The sequence below is a fragment of the Bombus pascuorum genome, chromosome 10, assembly GCF_905332965.1.
Source record: "Bombus pascuorum chromosome 10, iyBomPasc1.1, whole genome shotgun sequence".
Classification (NCBI taxonomy): domain Eukaryota; kingdom Metazoa; phylum Arthropoda; class Insecta; order Hymenoptera; family Apidae; genus Bombus; species Bombus pascuorum.
In genome coordinates, this window is record NC_083497.1 from 10,537,203 (window position 1) to 10,555,082 (window position 17,880).

Here is a 17,880-nt window from a genome sequence, read left to right on the forward strand (position 1 = left end):
CGGGGTTAGGGAAGAAAGAGGGACGATCCTTACGCTATCCAACGCATTCTACGATGGAAAATGTTTCCATTGGTGCCCCGTACCGGGTTGGCCCTCGTTCGTTGCCCGTTTGCACTCAGCCCCTCGCCCGTTGCTCTGGGGAATATAATTCAACGATCCTCTCCCGGTGAAAGGCGAGCAGAGAGGCCGAGCAGCGGGGGGAGGAAGGGAAGGCTCGCGTTGAATGCCCAATTATTATATCGTGAAATATCTGCTAGAAAATTGGATAATACACTCTCTCTTTCTCCGTGAGCAGGAGACGGCCTCCTGGCTCTGGCTGAGCACGGCGGACGGTGAAAAAGGAAGAAAAGCCGGGGGCAAGTGGGAGTGAAAGCAGGTGAGAGGGGGAGAGGAGCGAAAAAATCGAGGACCAGTCAGTGAGTGAGTGATAGGAAGGGGCCCTGGTGGTGAACGACGCGGGGGTGAGCGACAGAAGATGTGGCTCACGCACGGTGTGTGTGCATAACGGCCTCTACGTGGGAGAAACGCGAAACCGCAGAAAACGCCAGTCAACGGCAGCCAGTATGCGGAAACCGCGGCGGAATGACACTCGTGCTCGCGCTAATTGGGCCCTCGAGGTGACGCCGCCGAGAGGGATGCTCTTCCACCCTCGGGACCATCCTCTCTCTTCTCTCCTCCGACCTGTTTCTTCGTTCGTCTCTGTCCGGCTCGGCGGAGGTTTCGTCGCGAGACCGTCCCACTCTTTTCTTCTTTCGCGGCAGACGAGGGTTTTCGGGGGTTGAAAATGCCTGGAGGACGAGCCGGAAAGTGGGGGAGCTGCGACGCGGCGGTGGATGCACGAGGAAAAAGGCTGATCGAGGGAGCGTGAGGGGGCAGAGAGGATGGCGAATGAAAAGAAAAGAGAACGAGAGAGAGGACACGCGAGAGATCACATTAAATCTTACCGGGTGCACGCCTCTGCAGAGCACCTCTACCGTACCACCTTTTCAATCCTCCCCCTCTCTGCCGTCCCTTCTGTGTGAATTTCCGGCCGTCCCTGCGAGCGTTATTCCGAGACAAGGACAAGCGAATGGAGAAGAATCGAGCGTAAAGCGACGCGTTACGAACGTTCGCGAGAAATAAAGTCCTCGATGACAAACATCTTCTACGGGGAGGCAGAGAATCGACCGAACCTCCCATTCTTCAACTCCTACGTAATAAACCATCGTAACGGAGCCAACAAATGGTAAATTCGAATTGCAAGCTGTACGTTAAAGTAGTAGTCACTTACCGAGCCGAAGAAGGCGAAGAATCTCCCTTCGGGCGCCAATGATCCACGCGATTCATCTGAAACAATGAACCGTTCGTCAGTCAGTAAACGAGACGGTGTAATTTCGGGAGACTCGAATAAGAAAGTACGAGCAACAGAAAGGGTGAACACGGCCAAATTGCACTTTTACAGGATCGTTGAATAACCAAGAATCGTTGCAAGAATTCGAAAACGAAACTGAAGGGATGAGGGAGGGGGAGGGAACAGTTGGTTAAGAGAGGATGAAGGAAAATGAACGAGTTAACGAGCGAAGGAAGGAAGGAGTTCCCCGAAGAAGACGCTATCTTCGGGCATTTATATACGCTGGCGAGCTCTTCGCGCGCGTGTATATATATTTTATTGCGATATTCATAACGTTTACAAAGACGCTTCGCGAAACTGCCTCGTTAAATATTTTACGGTGCGATCGACCCGCCCTACCGCGTATCCGCAATGCACGAACCACTGAAGTGAATCGAATTCAATGGGGGCTTCTATAGATGCGTGCAGTCCCGGCGAAAAGTGATGGAAAGGCGGAGTAAATCACGATTCTTGCCTCAAGAAATAGGGATAATCTATCGTCGAACGATCTGCCTCTATTTAAAATCATTTTACGTTCTATGCGCCGTGGTAATGAAATTGAACGATCTTTTAATTCTTATCATTTTTCTATGCGTATATTCTAGTAGCGTGTTGTTGTCTCGATTATTTCAACGATATTAGTATATTTGCCTTTTCTGTTCCCGATCCAATCGACGAAATAGAAATCGATAAAATCGATCCATCGGGGATTTCGATGTGTTTGTACCGAGAACAAAAATTCACGTTCTGCTGCAATATTTTATTTCGTATTTTGCTAATTCACGCTTTCCTATCAATCGCCCCGTTCCACGTTTCTCCTCTCGTTCGTTGCGTAAATAATCGTTGCACGGTGAAAGAAAAACGAGCGTGGGATGGGGAAAGAGGAAGAAGAGAAAGAACACTGTTCCCGTCAAACCAAGTTTCTAGAATAAAGTTTGCCCATCGTTGGCAAAAGGAAGTTTTATTACGCCGTTACGAAGACGCATCGTGCCGCGAAAGATAGTTTTAATGCTTCTCCCCGTGGCATACGAAATCCTCACAGCTGATGTCCAAAACTATCCACCGATTCTAGACATCTTTATTATCTTCTCTTCTCGATTTGGAGAAATCGCAAGAGACATTACCCTTTACGTACCACGAAAACACGGTGGAGTATGTGGTATCTCCAAGAATGTTTGTTTTATTACCTCGCAAAAATTCCACGATTGACCATTTTGCGGACAAATATATTAGCATAGATTTTTAACGCTATCATACCTGATATAATTATTAATATTCATCGTCTATAAGAAGTCGGTAGTATGTACTTTTCGTAACTGCTTTCAGAAATGCGAGATATTTCGCGAACAAAGGAACAACAACTTTCCAAACAGATCATTCGTCGTTTCGTTGCACGATCGGAGGGGATTAAGCACTAAAGAAAGCTCCGAGAGTTCTTCTCATATCGCATACGAAGATTCACATGATTCCACGAAGAAGCTTCAAACCATAGCGATTAGATCGTTCATGCATCGGCACAACTCCGGACAGCGTGCATCAGTCATCTCTGGAGGAAGACAGACAGCCACCGGGAGGAACGTTGGAGCGAAAAAAAAGCAGATCGACGTTGTTGTTGTCGTCGACGACCCAGCCCTTTTCACCGCTACGAAGCTAGAAACCTCGAGAGGGATTCACCGCGAGCAGAGTCGAATGAGCAAGAATGAGCCTTGGAGAAGGAGCTCGAAGCTCCAAGAAAGCGCGAAAGCGAGAGAGAGAGAGAGAGAGAGTATGTGTGTGTGTGTGTATGTGTGTGGAAGGTCTGAGGAGATTGCTGGTCGGACTGGCCCTCGACCTCGATTTTCAAAACGATTTTAACTCCGCGTCGAGACAAGGGAGCGAGGAGGCGGGGGTGGTTGGTTGCCGCATTCATTCGACCATTTCGGGGGTAGTACACCGCCGCCGAAATAAATGACCGAGCATCGGGGGCCAGGCATTCATAGACCCGGCACTGGCGCGCACTGCTTTGCTCTAGTGCCTTTTGGAATTCCGATTGAGGAGAGAAGCTCGCGCGCGCGCGCGCCAGCGCCTGAGCAAAAGAGACGAAAGTAGCAGAGGCTAAACACAGAGAAGGCCAGGGATCGAGAGAGGGCAGAGAGAAAGAGACGAAATGGATGAAGGCTGAACGCGAACAGGCCAGCGCTGCAACGGATGGATCGGTGTATTTCTGAGGAGGGGAGGGACCAGTGGGTGGAGGAGGCGGCGAGGCTTCTTTCACGTCAGGATAGTGAGCGATCGACCAAATCGCAGGTGAGTGGCTGCGACCGCGTACAATTTATTTATATAAACGCCGAGTCACCCGATTATTAATGAGAACTGCCGCCTTCTTCTGTCAGCAGAGACTGACGAGTTCCCTCTCGCCGTCCTTGCCGGTGACGCCGGTCCCCTGTGCCCTGTAAACTCCTCGGCCGACTGTCGATTGATCGATATTCTACCGCTGGAATGAGCTATCTCTCCGAGGAATCGTCTTTTTTTTTCTTCTTCCGCGTCAAAGCTATCAATTTTGTATCGCTTTGCTCTTAATTGAAAAACCTCGAACAATTATATTGCAGTCAGAAAGAACGCTTAACAATTCTGATTGACGTCTTCTTTGTAGCGTATGTTTTAAGCATACCGATGCTTAGATACATTATCACAAATCAGCGAAGATATTCGCTTCTTGATTCTAAAACTATCAGGATGGCTATGGATTTAGCATCGCTCCTACGCGCGATTGGAGAACCTCGAGCAATTATGTTGCAGTCGGAAAGAACGCTTAACAATTCCGATCGATATCTCCTTTTCAGTGTACGTTTCAATTATATCGAAGCTACCACCACACATATTACCACAAATCAGCGAAAACGTCCAGCTCTGGTTTCACAAGTATCGATAAGCAGCAAGTTGTATAATTTGTATACTTCGAGTAAATCCAAACTCATATATCGCTAGACCGTGACTATTTATACATTTATGAGACAGTTGAAAAAAGAAAAGAAAAATGCACGTACGCACAAGTATGTAAAACATAGAAAACGTAATATTCTTTATGGAATTTAGCAACTGAAACGAATCTCTTCTTTGGATCTATCCTTCTAATTGCATTCACAAAAATATGAATTTGCAATTCACTTGCGAACATTGGCGGTTTGGTTACGACGTATCGGCCAAGGTATACAAACGCTTATTGTATCGTACGTGCTAGTAAAGGTTGGAAAAAGTCTCGTTTCATCGAGCCGTCATCAGTCCCAGTCGCGTGTCAACCCTTTCACGCTGGATGCTCCTAATGGGTCGGAAATCAACAAAACGCCAGGTAAGTTACAGGAGATCCATCGTGAAAAATTCGTTGTGCCACCCGCGTACCCTCCTTTTTTCACTCTGTGCAGCCGCTTTATTGCTCGGTGGACTGTATCCTCCGTGTAAAATGTGGCACACCTGCACCTGGCTGCTCCCTAGCCATTGACGAGTTAAAATATAAAGATCCCCGAGGACGTTCCGAAACCGAACCAGCTGAATTTTGACTGTCGCGATCAATGAGGAAACTCTCGACGGGAGGGCGAAGACAAGATCCCGTTCTCCAAGTTTCCTTTCTTCTGAAAACGACTCGACCGTCTAATGTGTCCCTTGGGAAACCACCAGGAATTTTTGGCAAAAACAAGGCGTGGATGCACTTCAAACCCACGTTTTCCATTAATCAATTCACCGCTGCCACGAGCTTCCTCCGCCTTTTTCGCACCGTGAGAAGTCGAACCCGAGCACGTGATATTTTAATGCGTCGTCTCTCGTTCGTTTCATTCGGCGGAGAATCTCCGTGGAGTTCTCGAAGATGTATCTCGCGAGATTCCTTGCAGATTGTTCAACCGCAGGCCAAAAGATGACACGAGAGAATTTCTGTCGTGTAACGTCCGGAATCGATTACCTCGATGACTACGTGAATGCGGTCGAATTTGCGAAACTTTGTGGATCCAGACGAAGAAAACCTAGACCAAAATTTACTCGTGAAACCGACAATGTTACGCGTGATCAAGTTTCGCACATTTGTCTTCGACAAAAGTAGAGTACTTGCAGTACCTTTTAATAGTGAAACACAGTGAAACAAATCTCTATGCAGATCTCATTTTCCTGTATTCGAAAAAATATAAATTTGCGTAAAAATCTACAATACACGATTATTAATAGACGGTAAAAATAAATTTGCTTTCAAAATCTAAAACTATTTCGCCCTATTAACCATTAAAAAGAATTACGTTTCTTCCAATCAGAAACATTGAAATATCGAAGCTTCCAAAATTCTTGTCCAAATTGCGACAATCAAATAAAAATTTCGACTTCTCTCACAGGCAAGAATTTATAATTTATACGGTAGAACGTATGAATATTCAATGAAATAAAATAGAGTTACAGCGCAGCTCTATTGAACTTTTAATCATCGACGTTAACTTCAGCGAAGCTCGTAATTTCCCAAATCTTTTTTCCCGATTTTTCCCGACGCGAAGCTCGCGGGTCATCAATAAAAATAATCCCAGCTTTGCGGCGGCTTACCGATCACCAACGTCTCCCAGTTTTATTTATTTTTAAACCGCTACGCGTCATTGCTCGAGGGTGTTCTCGGGGGTGGTTCCGGCCACGGTGGCCGTCGAAGCGAACTTTCAAAGGAAGCTGAGAGGGGTGCACTGTACCGAAGGGGGAAGGAGGGGTGGCTAAGAACCAGGTGTCACTCTGCGACTGTACAAAGAAGTGATGGATGTCTAGCACAGCTACCCTCGTAACGTGTCACGACCTCACCTCAGGTGTCACTGTAGGTCCACGCCTCGTTATCTTCTCGATAGGGATAAAGAAAAGCCGATTTTTTTCATTCGCAAAGCAGATGCAATCTCCGTCAGTAATATTTTTTTATTTACTGAACTTGCTAAATGCACTGATAAGAACGATTGGAAGATGGTTTTCCGTGTCGCTTTCATTTTTCTATCCATTTTTAGCAATTGTCTTGAGATCAACTTTTATTATCATACACAGGCTGTTTATGCATTCGTGAATAGTTTGATTTGAAGGCGTAAAAAATATACAAAACTGTTTAAAACATAGAAATCGTGGTACTTGTTGCAATGTTTGGCGAGTAGGACGAATTTTTGCTTAGTTTCCATTTCATTGCGTTTGGCACGCGAATAAAATGTTTCAAAGTAACCTTCCAATTGTTTTCACGATGTATCTATGATAATTAGTTTAACATTGGAACTAAGTTAGAAGCGCGTACTATAACATCCATTGGTGAATATAGATCCTTCCTGGAACGTTATTTCTAAGCAATAGCAAAATCTTTTTTTATTCGTCTCTGTCAAGAATCCTCGGAATACCGGCAATAAAGTTCCACCGACAAATAGCATCGGTCCTGAAAGCGAAACGTTCCTCTCCGCGTAATGCTTTTCAATTACACGGTTTTCCCTTGAATTTTCGAAATTGACCGGAACCGATGAGGTTTCGATGGTTGTATCGAGGGTTCGCCGAGAAGAGCCCTTCGAAAATTCCTGGAAAGTACGATGTCTTCCGAGATCCTCAGCGCGCAGCATTTACGCGAGTATTTTGTCGGTCGGATGCTTCATTCATATCTACAACGGGCGGTCTCCGAGTTGCGAAGATTTTACGTACGAGTCTCTACCATTCTTTTCTGTGGTTCTCATCCAAGTTAGTCCTACTCGCAGCAGGACATCCAGAAAGTAAAATACACGAGAATTTTAAAAAAAAGTGTATCGTTCTAATAATTTCGAATTTTACATCATAGAATTTTTATTCCGTCTTAATCGTTTTGCATTTGAAGTCGCAGAATTTTGACTAATCACCTTGAATTTTAAATAAAAGTAAATCTTGGTTATGAGTTTTATCTTTTCGAGGAAAAAAGGGGGAAATCCCGATAATCCAGAGGAATGCAAACAATGTAAAAATCTCATTCATGCATTCACGTGTGCGTGGATACAAACAAACGCGTTTGCCAGTTTCCCTCACTTCAGAGGCGAAATGTTATTTTTAACCTGGAGATATGTCAACCCCCGGTAAAAATTCGCACCAAGCAGCATGAAGTCGCACCTGGACTCATCCACGAGTCACTTAAATCGTAGGTGGCGTAAAAATTGAATGGCCAAGGTGTGAACCATAGAAAGGACCATCCTCTGTTGCGGTGTCGTTGTAGCAAAAACTCCTGGAAGGTCCTGCGCGTGTTTTCTAACACCTGGAGAATCGAAAACTCGTCTCAAAGTCGGATCTCGGCTTTATTCTTCCGAACCACGGCTCCCTTTTTCCTTTGTGCGGCCACGCGACCATCGAAATAAAGGAAGGACGCGTTTAATTTATCTATTTCTTCGAATCCCTGGCTTTCTTCTTTTTCACAATAGGGCCATTTAAACCATAATCCTAACTCGGTAAAACCAAGTATACACGTTAATAAGTGCTTACATATCAATGTACGTATACTGGTATCAACAGCGTAGTATTAAAGTTCAATAGCGTCTATTCTTCAATTAATATTTTAATCTCAATCCAGCCATTTAATTAAGAAAACCGTTGCATATATATTTAATTAAGATACTATTGTAATATATTGTTCGTTAGTATGTGGTTTTATACATGTAGTTTGCATGTATGTATCATAGGGAGAAAATATCTGGTAGAAGCAACCACAGTGAAAATAGATCGTAGCTGACATGCAAAAATTACCGTTTCGAGGAAGGCGAAAGCATGTCAGATTCTACCGATTCGTAGGAAATGTTCGTCACTCGTGGTGGCAGGGGCGCGGGGGTGGGTTTCTTTCCCTCGCGCAGCCCAGTGGCTTCTTTTTCGTTGGGATAGGTCCTGTCGGGGGCACCTCATTTCCTTTTGAGTTGACCGCCACCAGAAAGAGGGAGGATGGGTTCCACAACGACAATCCTTCCCCCTCTTTCCACCCCCGTTGCTTCAGCATCATCCATTGAGTCCGATCCGACAATGGACCGTTGGTCCACCGCGCAGAGAGAAGCTAAACCGTGAAAGAGCAACGAGGAGGAAACGACAGACGAAGGGAGAAAGAGGGTGCACAGGTCTCGGGTATATATCTGAAAATACCATTCATACGCGAAGGCTAAAGTCACCATTCAGAAACGACAATCCCAAAAACGAGCTCACTACCGGGGAAAGTGCGATGGACTCGCTGGTACTTTTGTTACCGAGCCGGTCCACTCCATCCTTTGGATGTTCCTCGAAGACGAAATGCCTATAAGCCTCGTGTCAACCTTTCACAAAGCTCGATCCAACAACCAAAACGCTGCAACTACTGTTTATCGTGAGATTTTCACCCCATCGAGGCGCCATCAATTCAACGTTAAATTCAATTATACAGGGTGTGTTCGAAAGGTAAACGTCAAACTTTGAAGCAACTAGTACAGTCAAAGTAGTAAAACCATAGCCATATTGCTAACGCGATGTATACTTCGATAAATACCACGTATGCGTCGAAGCTGCTTCCTTATTGTCGTAAAGCATTTAACCGTCGAATGATTCTCGACGAAGGGATGAATTGCACGCCTGGTCATCAAACTAGGGCGAAATAAGGTCGGCGACATTAAAGGAGCGCCGGTAAACCGACCTCTAAAGGTTTTGCTCCCTGGAGAAGCAGCGAGAAAAGGTCATTTGACTCCGTGATGTCCGTTTAATTGCCTTAGCAGCCATCGTCATCGCCAGAATAGAGCGTCGTTTCGTCCAGTTATCGAAACGCTGTACTTTCGGAACTCCTTTGAATTACAGCGTCCTTAATCCTTCCTCGACACGCATATTTTATAGTTTCCCTGGTCGAACCAAGTTTTACAAATCGCTTACGCGTCCCATGTTTTTGCTATTTTAGGATTTTCGACTAGAATCTGAAAAGGTTCCGGCATACCTCGTGAGGAAAGATAACATTTCGCCTCGGACAAGTTCACGAGTGAAGTTTCGAAAGTGTAAATGACACAGGCTGGCTACACGGGATTAAAATGCGAATCAGGGTAGCTAAGTCCGGTCAGAGTAGCCGATAAAACGACGACACGAAGAGGACGAACGACGAGAACAGCCGTGTAATAATACGGATAGGGGCGAATAGAAATAGATAAAAGTAAGTGAAAGAGAAAGGGGCAGTGAGATAAAAGTCGGCAGAGACAGAGAAAGCCGCGGGGAGACAGAGATAGGAACTTGGTCTGACAAAGGACGACAGAATCTCTTTGTTCTCGCGGCTCAACGGCTTCGCTCCGTGGCCGCGATGTTTTGTCAAGGTCACTCATTCACCCCCTTTACCGGCTGCCCGCCTTCATCGCCAGTTTTCTACTAGTCTTTGACAACATACGTACCCAGTACTTCGTCTTGTTTCTCACTGCTTCCAAGTGATTATTAATAATCAATTAATTTCCTCCAGACACTGTAAAACCTACATAGGTTTCATATACGAACGACCAACGGTATATTACTATGAAAATTAGTCGGCTGTGAATTTATAGCGTGTCTTTTGTAGCGCGTAATAGTACGAAAAAGTATCATATTTGATCTTCAGTCGATTTCTATTTGCTCGCTCGAATTATTAGGAGGCTGGATTTGCCTCCATATTGCAGCAACCTTCCCAATTTTTCCAACACGTCGATGTAAATGAAAATTTCTGACCATACGATCCCGATGAGAAAAGTGAAAGAAAGTTGTCAAGCTGTCGATACCGTAGATGTAACGTTTACGTAACGTCACGACAGGGAAGAAAGTACGGAAAGGGGATGTACAAAAGGGAGAAGGTCGGAACAAGTTGGGAAAACACTTAGCCGCGCAACTAATGCTTTTATCGCGACCCTTGATTTCAGCCTCGGCCGATTTTCGGCACAAATCAAGGCATTTGTCCCCGGGACGGTGGTAAATATGTTTTCTAGGTCCCCCGTGTGAAATAATGCGTGCAAGGGCCACGCTTGCGAGTGCGTGACAATATGCGCCAGCGTCTCTGGCGAGAAGGGTGTGAGATAGACCGAGTGGCGGAAGAATGGTACTTTATTAGTACCGTGTAATAGCATTTTCAGCGGGACGTAAAGATGCCAAATGCTCAGTGTCTCATAGTTATTGTCTTTGAGAAGTATAGCGGAAACGGTGGCGTATTGCCTATAAAATTTATGGATTCCAACGTTCATATTCAACGGATTCGCAAGATGCGATAGAGTCGTCTCCTAAAGGCTATTTGGGTGAAATTTCGTTCCATATCGTCGCGATAAAACCATCAATTTTATTTATAATTCCATTTGTTCGACTTCATTGATATCCGAAACAAAAGTAAATTGCACTGAGATTAAATTTCAACCATGACGATACTAACGTGATTTCTTTTACCCCTCGAGAACCAAGCATTGGTTTGTCATAATATAACAAATACTTCAACTTCTTCAAGCTTCATAAAACCGTAGAATCTGGATAGAAGACGTAACGAGGACAAAAATATCATGAAAATCTCGGCATTCCATTTCCTAGCCACAAACTTAAAAACCAAACTTGGTGATGTAAATTGATCGAATAAAATTACAAATGGAACGTCGCATCCTTAATGGGTCAATGATAAGCTTAAAATCTACACAGAAACGTATCACAACGCGGAAACCAAATGATCATCCCTCCTAACCTAGTGTACCCCGTTTCTCCTTGATGGAATATCAAATCAAAGCCTGCAGAATTCCCAACCGTCTCTCAACCCAAAGCTTTCGAGATTCTCCGCTCGAATCGAATTATCCTCGTCGGATTGCACGCGGGCACATCCTCCAGTCCTCGCGGAAATAAAATGCCCGGGATATGCGTTCCAACCTGGCGAGTTCGTCGACTGACCGCCACAAGCACGGTGGCAGCACCTACCACTCCAAGGGGCAAACAACCCCTAAGCTTCAGTGACACGGGGGGTGGAGTAGTCCCGTAGGTAGAGGAGGAGAAAAGAGGAGGAGGAGGCACTCCATCGCAGTCCGTCGCCTCATCCAGAGGGTGGGAGTAGCCGGCGGGGTGGTTTTGTCTTCCCTCCCCTGGCCCTCCACCATCTAACTCGGCTTTAACGCGCTTGCGCTGGAAAACCACCCCCGTGGAGGCTCTATCACGGTCTCTCCCTCACTCTCTCTCTCTGTCTTTCCTCCCGCCGCCACTCCACCCACCCATCCCTGCGCCGCGTGTCCTCTCGCGCGCCACCCCTCTATTGATTTTGTTACAAACCGGCTCCAACCCCCGACTCACCCTCGCCGAGTCTCGCGGACTCTGTTGGAACGATACGCGCCGATGCGTGTATATGAGTCTTCGCACGACCGTGTTTATCGTTTATTCGTGTACGTACGCGCGATATGCATGCTCTTAGACACAGCTGTATCTCCGTGAACCAACGAGGCCAACGGGGAACTCAGGGTTGCGACTGGCCGAGTGCTCGGCGGTTCTCTATACTTTCCAAGTTGCAAATTCGTGTCACTTTATCGATTCTATTCGGACGATTTCAAGCGATGGATACGGAGATACCTTTGTTCGAAACTTCAGGGTCAAAGTTGGCGGTATATAGCTACGTACAGTGCCGCCTTGCATCGGGACCGCAACTTTTAGAACCGACGTTATCCAATTCGTCGATTCTTCGAATTGTCTCGTCTGCCAAACGGTACTCTAGCGATACATATCTGGTACAAGCTAACGTTCCAAGTATCACCGTGTTACTATTGGCTATCTATTCCTTTCAAAATTCTCTATATGCACGTTCCCTTGCATTAGAACTAAATTCGGTCCGGATCCGTAATCAGAAAGCCAGCGAATATCGTTTATCGCGTAGAAGTCGTTCGCGTTCATTCAAGATAGCGAGTTTTTCAAGCGATTACGAGTCTAGTCGCTCGGCATCGCGTGGAGTGTCGCGCACGAAGAGCAAGTGGCACGAAGAAAACAAATAAACGCAATATATTTCTCGCTGTTCCGGTAGCTCGGTTTTTTCCTCGTTACTCTGGCCGATCGTACGCGCAAGCAAGCAACATTCGGGCAGCCACTCGGTGGTCCCCAACTGGTTCAAGTACCACGTGCTCTCTCGTGGTCGCCCTTGCGCTCACGTCCGACCAAGAAGAAGTACTCGAGAGCATTTGCGGTGGATTTGACGGTGCTTCTCGCCACGGGAGCCCCACTTCTGTCTGCCGGTAACCATGGGGTTCTCTGCCAGCGAGCTCCCTCCTCCTTCATCCCTCTTTCTCTCTCTTTCAACCCGCTTCTCTTCGTTCCTACGCTTTTTCTCGTTCACTTTCGAGAGGCTCCATATGATACCTCGTGATAATCCCCCGCCTATCGACTAGGGAGTTTCTCTCTCTCTCTCTCTCTCTTTCTCCTCGTGGATTAAAAGGGTGCCCCCTCCCGGCTTGCGCCAGATTTACATTTTTTTCCTACGTTGGCGGCGCCGCTCGCTGATCCCGAGTCATTTGGACGCCGCCTGGAATGTCTCATGGAAAACGTCGAGTAAGCGGAAATCTGGAAGATCGAAAATCCTTTGAACGTAGGAAAAATTCCGTTCGAATTTTCCTGCGAACGAGACAACGCGGGGGGGGGGATGGAAATTAGAAGCCACGTGTCTTCGAGACAACGTATTCGTAGGCGCAATGTAGCGTACCGAGATCTGTTCGACTAGAGGAAAAGTTACGTTCGAATTTGCCGCTTTAATCGAGTCAACTGGGCATGAAAACGAAAAAAAGCGAGGACACGACTATCGGAGACAAGAAAAGTTGAAAGTGTCGTGTTCACGGTGCTTCAAAAATGAAATTAAAAAGCAGCGATATTTATCAAGGAGGTAGGGTGAAATATTCAGATCGACATCTGGTGGCTTCGTTTGTGCAAACGAAGCCGGCTTGGTCCGTTAAGCCGGCTCCCGCGTAAGTCAGGCGTACGGAGATTCAAGAGCCTTGTTTCGTGGGATTGCCGGATCTCCCGGCGATATATTGCGCCGGGACGGTTATATACACGATCCAATTTGCGACATCTTCACCGTGTCTACGGGGTGTCCGGTACAAAGCGCGTCACGGTCACAAAGAGGATCAGACGAGAGTACGGGCAACGAACCCAGGGCTCAAGACGTCTCTCTGACGAAGATGCAAAAATTAATATTCATCGAGGCCAGACGTATCGGAATTTAACGAGTCGGTTTCCATGAGTTGGAGCGCGAGGGTCCTCAAAGGGATATTTCTCTGCATTGTTCGTAGCTATCTGCAAAGTCATCCAAACCTTTGCAACGGTACGGTGAACGAGGACTTGAGAAAACTGCCAAAAATTTCAAACCTAAAAGTGCCAATTGCAGGTCACCAGACCGTTTTCTCATAAAGAAGAATCAACTAAAATATCCGGCAGATCACGGTAACAAAGCTTGTTTTTTCCACGCGAACGACACGGGTTACGATCGGGTCCGTCGCGAGGATCTCGGGGAGGAAGCTCATCGCCCGGTCAAAGTGGGTTAATAAAGCGATATTAAAGCCACGGGGGGTGTACCGTGACAGAAGATCCCCACTGTCCACTCGGGTGCAAATCTTGGAGCTGCGAAATTACGCGGCCCGACACCCTACGATCTCACCGCCATAGCGTTTCATTACCATCCGACTATCTCGGCCACCTACATACGCGAGTTAACTTCTCTCTTTCTCTTTCTCCCTCTCTCTCTCTCTCTCTCTCTCTCTCTCTCTATGTCTATCTATCTCTCTCTTGTCCGATCCAATGTCCGCACAGACGGTCGAATGCTATGGTATAGTCCTGCTTCTGCTAAACTTTACAAACACGAACGCTTGGCTCGTTATTATCCCGTAATCCTGGTGTTTTACATGTTATGAGAATGCGCCGGATAGCCTGTTACCCCGCGACCTTCAATCTTACGTTATTACGCGGTTACTGCGGATCCACATATGGCTAGCAGCCATCGGGCCGCGCATGATTTTACATAAATTTCACGAGTCGGAACACCTTGCGCCTGGCCGATGACAACCGATCCTTCCTCGCTGAATAAGAGATGCTATGAATTTGTATTCATAAATCCACAGCTTCGCTGCTACTCGTTTCTCTCATTATACTGTTAAAAATTCCAATTGGATATGGAACGACGTTAAACGAGTTGGAGAAACAATTTACTGAACAGGCAACGCGATATCATCCGTGGCCTTCGAAAGGTTCGCGTACGTGTACGTTTCTGTCTATGAGCAAAGATTCGATATCAAGCTAAGACAGTTAAAAGACGAAAAAATCCTATTCGTAAAGATCTGCACAGCAAGATCGATCGAAGAACAGCTGATCGAGGGTCTATAAACTATATCTTTCATGGAGGCAGACGAACTCGCTTTAATTGATTTGTGATTTTGCCTATGATCCTTCGTCATAAAACACGAAGAGTAAAGCTCGTGATGTTTTGTCTTTACGATTTTCAAATATCCTGCAACCCATGGACAGTAGCGTGTGTGACAGATCTGGATGAACGAGAAACGAGCGAAAATCTCGGCACGCGTGCGATTTCCACGTGTGTTTTGACAACTACCCCGCCCACGCGTGTTCTCACGCAGCGGCTCGTGCACGCACGGCAACTCGCCATTAAGTGCATTAGCACGCTTTTAATGCCAGCCAGATCGCATTTATGGGGTCCTGCGCACGGTCACGGGGGTCTGCGCTCGCGTGCACGGTGGGTGTGTCTGGTTTCATTCTTCACGCACATCGGACACGTGGCCGCGGCACGAGCTTCGTAGACGTCGAACGTCCTCTCTCTTCCTTTCCGCCTCTTTTTCATCCCTTGATTGGCACTTTAAAGCCGGACGGCGGGCACGATTGCGCCGCGTCGCACCGAGAAAACGAACGCAGAATACCCACCCGTGTCGAAATCCCTGTCGCCCGGTTCGCCGACGTGTGTCCGCCACTTTGCAGGGTAAATTGACTACGTTTCACGATGAATCGCTTCTCTCCATCGAGACGACACTTCGCCAAGAGAATCGTCGCTGCGGGATCAGAACCAACGATTCCATCGTCTCGCGTATACTAACCCCTTTCTCTCTTTCTCTCATCGAATCGAATAACCAAACGACTATATATATATATCATTCATTTTCATTCGCGATTATTCCCATTTCATTTTCTCCGTTTCACTGTTTTCCTGTCCCGCATCACGGTCAATTAATAGGAGTCATTTATAAGGGCAAACCGGAGAATCTGGGAATCCGCAATCCACCGGGGAGCAATAAATCTCAAGTCGCCGAGCGGGATGGAAACGGAACCCCTCTTGTAAGCTGGTTGTATTGTAGCTATTACCGAGCCATGCATCACTAGGTAACAACCACACGGTTCACTATCTCCGTCTCTCTCTCTCTCTCTCTCTCTCTCTGTTTGTCCTTCCTCTTTACCTCCCCTTCGTTTCGTTTCCCGGAGGAGAGCAAAGGACGCGGTGTAGAAAAACGGGACGTCTGGGAAGTTTCGCAGCTGATATCGGGCATGGACCACCCAGGTGTGCTGCGCGTACCTTTCGTGCAAGCGTTGGGGTGTTTCGACATTAAGAGAAATATTAAGCGACGCGTGGATCGCGTTTCGTGAGCCAAGTGAACCGAACGACTCGTTGATGAGCGTATCGCGACATCGAGATACATTTATAGCTTTCCGAATTTTCCAGGCAGAATTGGAAAGAAGGGGATGCTGTACGTTCATCGGGCGACACTATTACACTGTCGTAAGCTACAGCGAAAGATGCACGCGTGACTTATCGTTATCACGCGTGCTACTTCTATTTGTCTTCTTTAATCCATTGACCTACCAATTTTCTAGTACTAAACATTCTTATGTATAAGTATCTTGCATTAAAATGTTGATTCAGACGATTCATTGCTAGAGCAACTTTTTCACAACTATAGTTTTAATTTCAGGTTTCGTTATTCGTCAAGTACGAAAATTTTAATCGAAATGAAGATAACAAAACACTCGGATCGATAAGTGTCGAAGTAATTGCTTCAAGAAGAATTTTACATCTTTTCCTTTGTATACGCGTGACTTGGACACCGACTGTGACGAAGAAAATAGAATCTGGTAAAGCGAAAAATTAAGAAAGAAAAGGTCCATGTTATTGTGTCCTTGAATATGAATGTTGTTTTGGGTTACAAGGTCTAGATACAAAAGAGCTATAAGTCGATTTTTATCGCTGTTTCTTGTAACCTCCAGCTAGAGTTACACGCCAACGTTAGTTTTTTTGGTAATATCCTTTGCTATAAATGTATGAAAGTACTCTCTATCATATTCTATTGTAACGTAATACTGAGAAAGTGAGGATCTGGATCAACATACACTATATACCTGCCCTTACACTTATACTTACTTCAATATACTTTTCTATTCCAAAATCACCCATGCGTTCCTCTATCAGTCAACCTGAACAATAAGAAACGACCATACTGTCTCGGATCGCCTAGCAGACTGTTAATAATTCTCCACTGGGTTAAAAATAATGGTACTTGATCCTTTAAACGCGGCTGTTGGCAATAAACGAAATGGAAACGTCCGCGCGTATTACATTAATTATCATATCGGGTTAAGCTTTGTCATGTTACGTGTACTTGAAGGAAACGACCTGAAATAAAACAATTCGATGTCGAGGATAGGAAAAATCGTAGAAAACATTCTCGTGACCACCACCGTTCGTGATTGAACGCCTTAAGGATTCACGTTCTAAAAGTCGCAAAGTCGTGAATCGGAGTGACAAGAACAACGATAAGAACAACCGATACCGAAACAAAAAGAAAACTAGCGTAGAAAATCTCGTGCGCGAGACAGAAGGCCGCGTGCAAACGTGAACACGGGAGAAAGAAACGAAAGACCGGAAGGGAATCCACGTCCACCGACATAGTCTCTCTCTCATCGGGACGACCATCGGTTGGAAGAACGGAACACGAGCTGGCTGGCTGCGCGGGGTGGTTGTCGAGGGGTGGTTGGCGCGGGATGGTTGACGAGGGTGGTACCTACCTTCTCCTCGCGCCCTCACCGGGCGCTATAGTAACAATACGGGGAAACATAGGGAAATCAATATGGCTTCCGTTGCCCTCTTCCCTCTCGTCTCTCCCTGTCTTTCATCCTCACGCTCTCTCGCTTCCTCGTTCAGTTTCCTCTCCTTCTGACACTCTTCAACCCTCTTTCCGTCTCTTTCCCGGCTGCTCTCCCGCGCTCAGCGCGGACGGGTGAACCCATTATGAGGGGGTGTTACTCCGGGCCAATCCCCAACCATCCGGAGAGAGAAACTGGAGAGACGAGAGTCCAAGAAGGGCGCATGTGCGTTGCTAAGGCCACCGGATGGGTCGCGGAGTTCCGCGCGCGAACCCGGACACCCGGTATACGTGGTCAAGCCGGTACAAGGAACACGCCATTATGTACGGAACGGAAAATAACGTGCGAAATAATTATGCCAGCATGACATATGTTGAAATCACGTTGCTGAAAATGACTCGCGTTGATGTGTCAATAATGATATGCGCACCAACGTGTTT

At 46.4% G+C, this 17,880-nt stretch overlaps 1 protein-coding gene across 9 annotated transcripts in view; it reads right to left on the bottom strand.

The window, feature by feature from the left end:
• LOC132911461 (transcription factor Sox-2) overlaps nucleotides 1–17,880 on the bottom strand; it is a 360,539-nt gene that overhangs the window by 286,914 nt on the left and 55,745 nt on the right. For all 9 annotated transcript variants that reach the window (XR_009659004.1, XR_009659001.1, XR_009659000.1 and 6 more), the window contains exon 4: nucleotides 1,271–1,326. The gene's annotated coding sequence lies outside the window, so the exon portion shown is untranslated. The remainder of the gene's footprint in view (nucleotides 1–1,270; nucleotides 1,327–17,880) is intronic.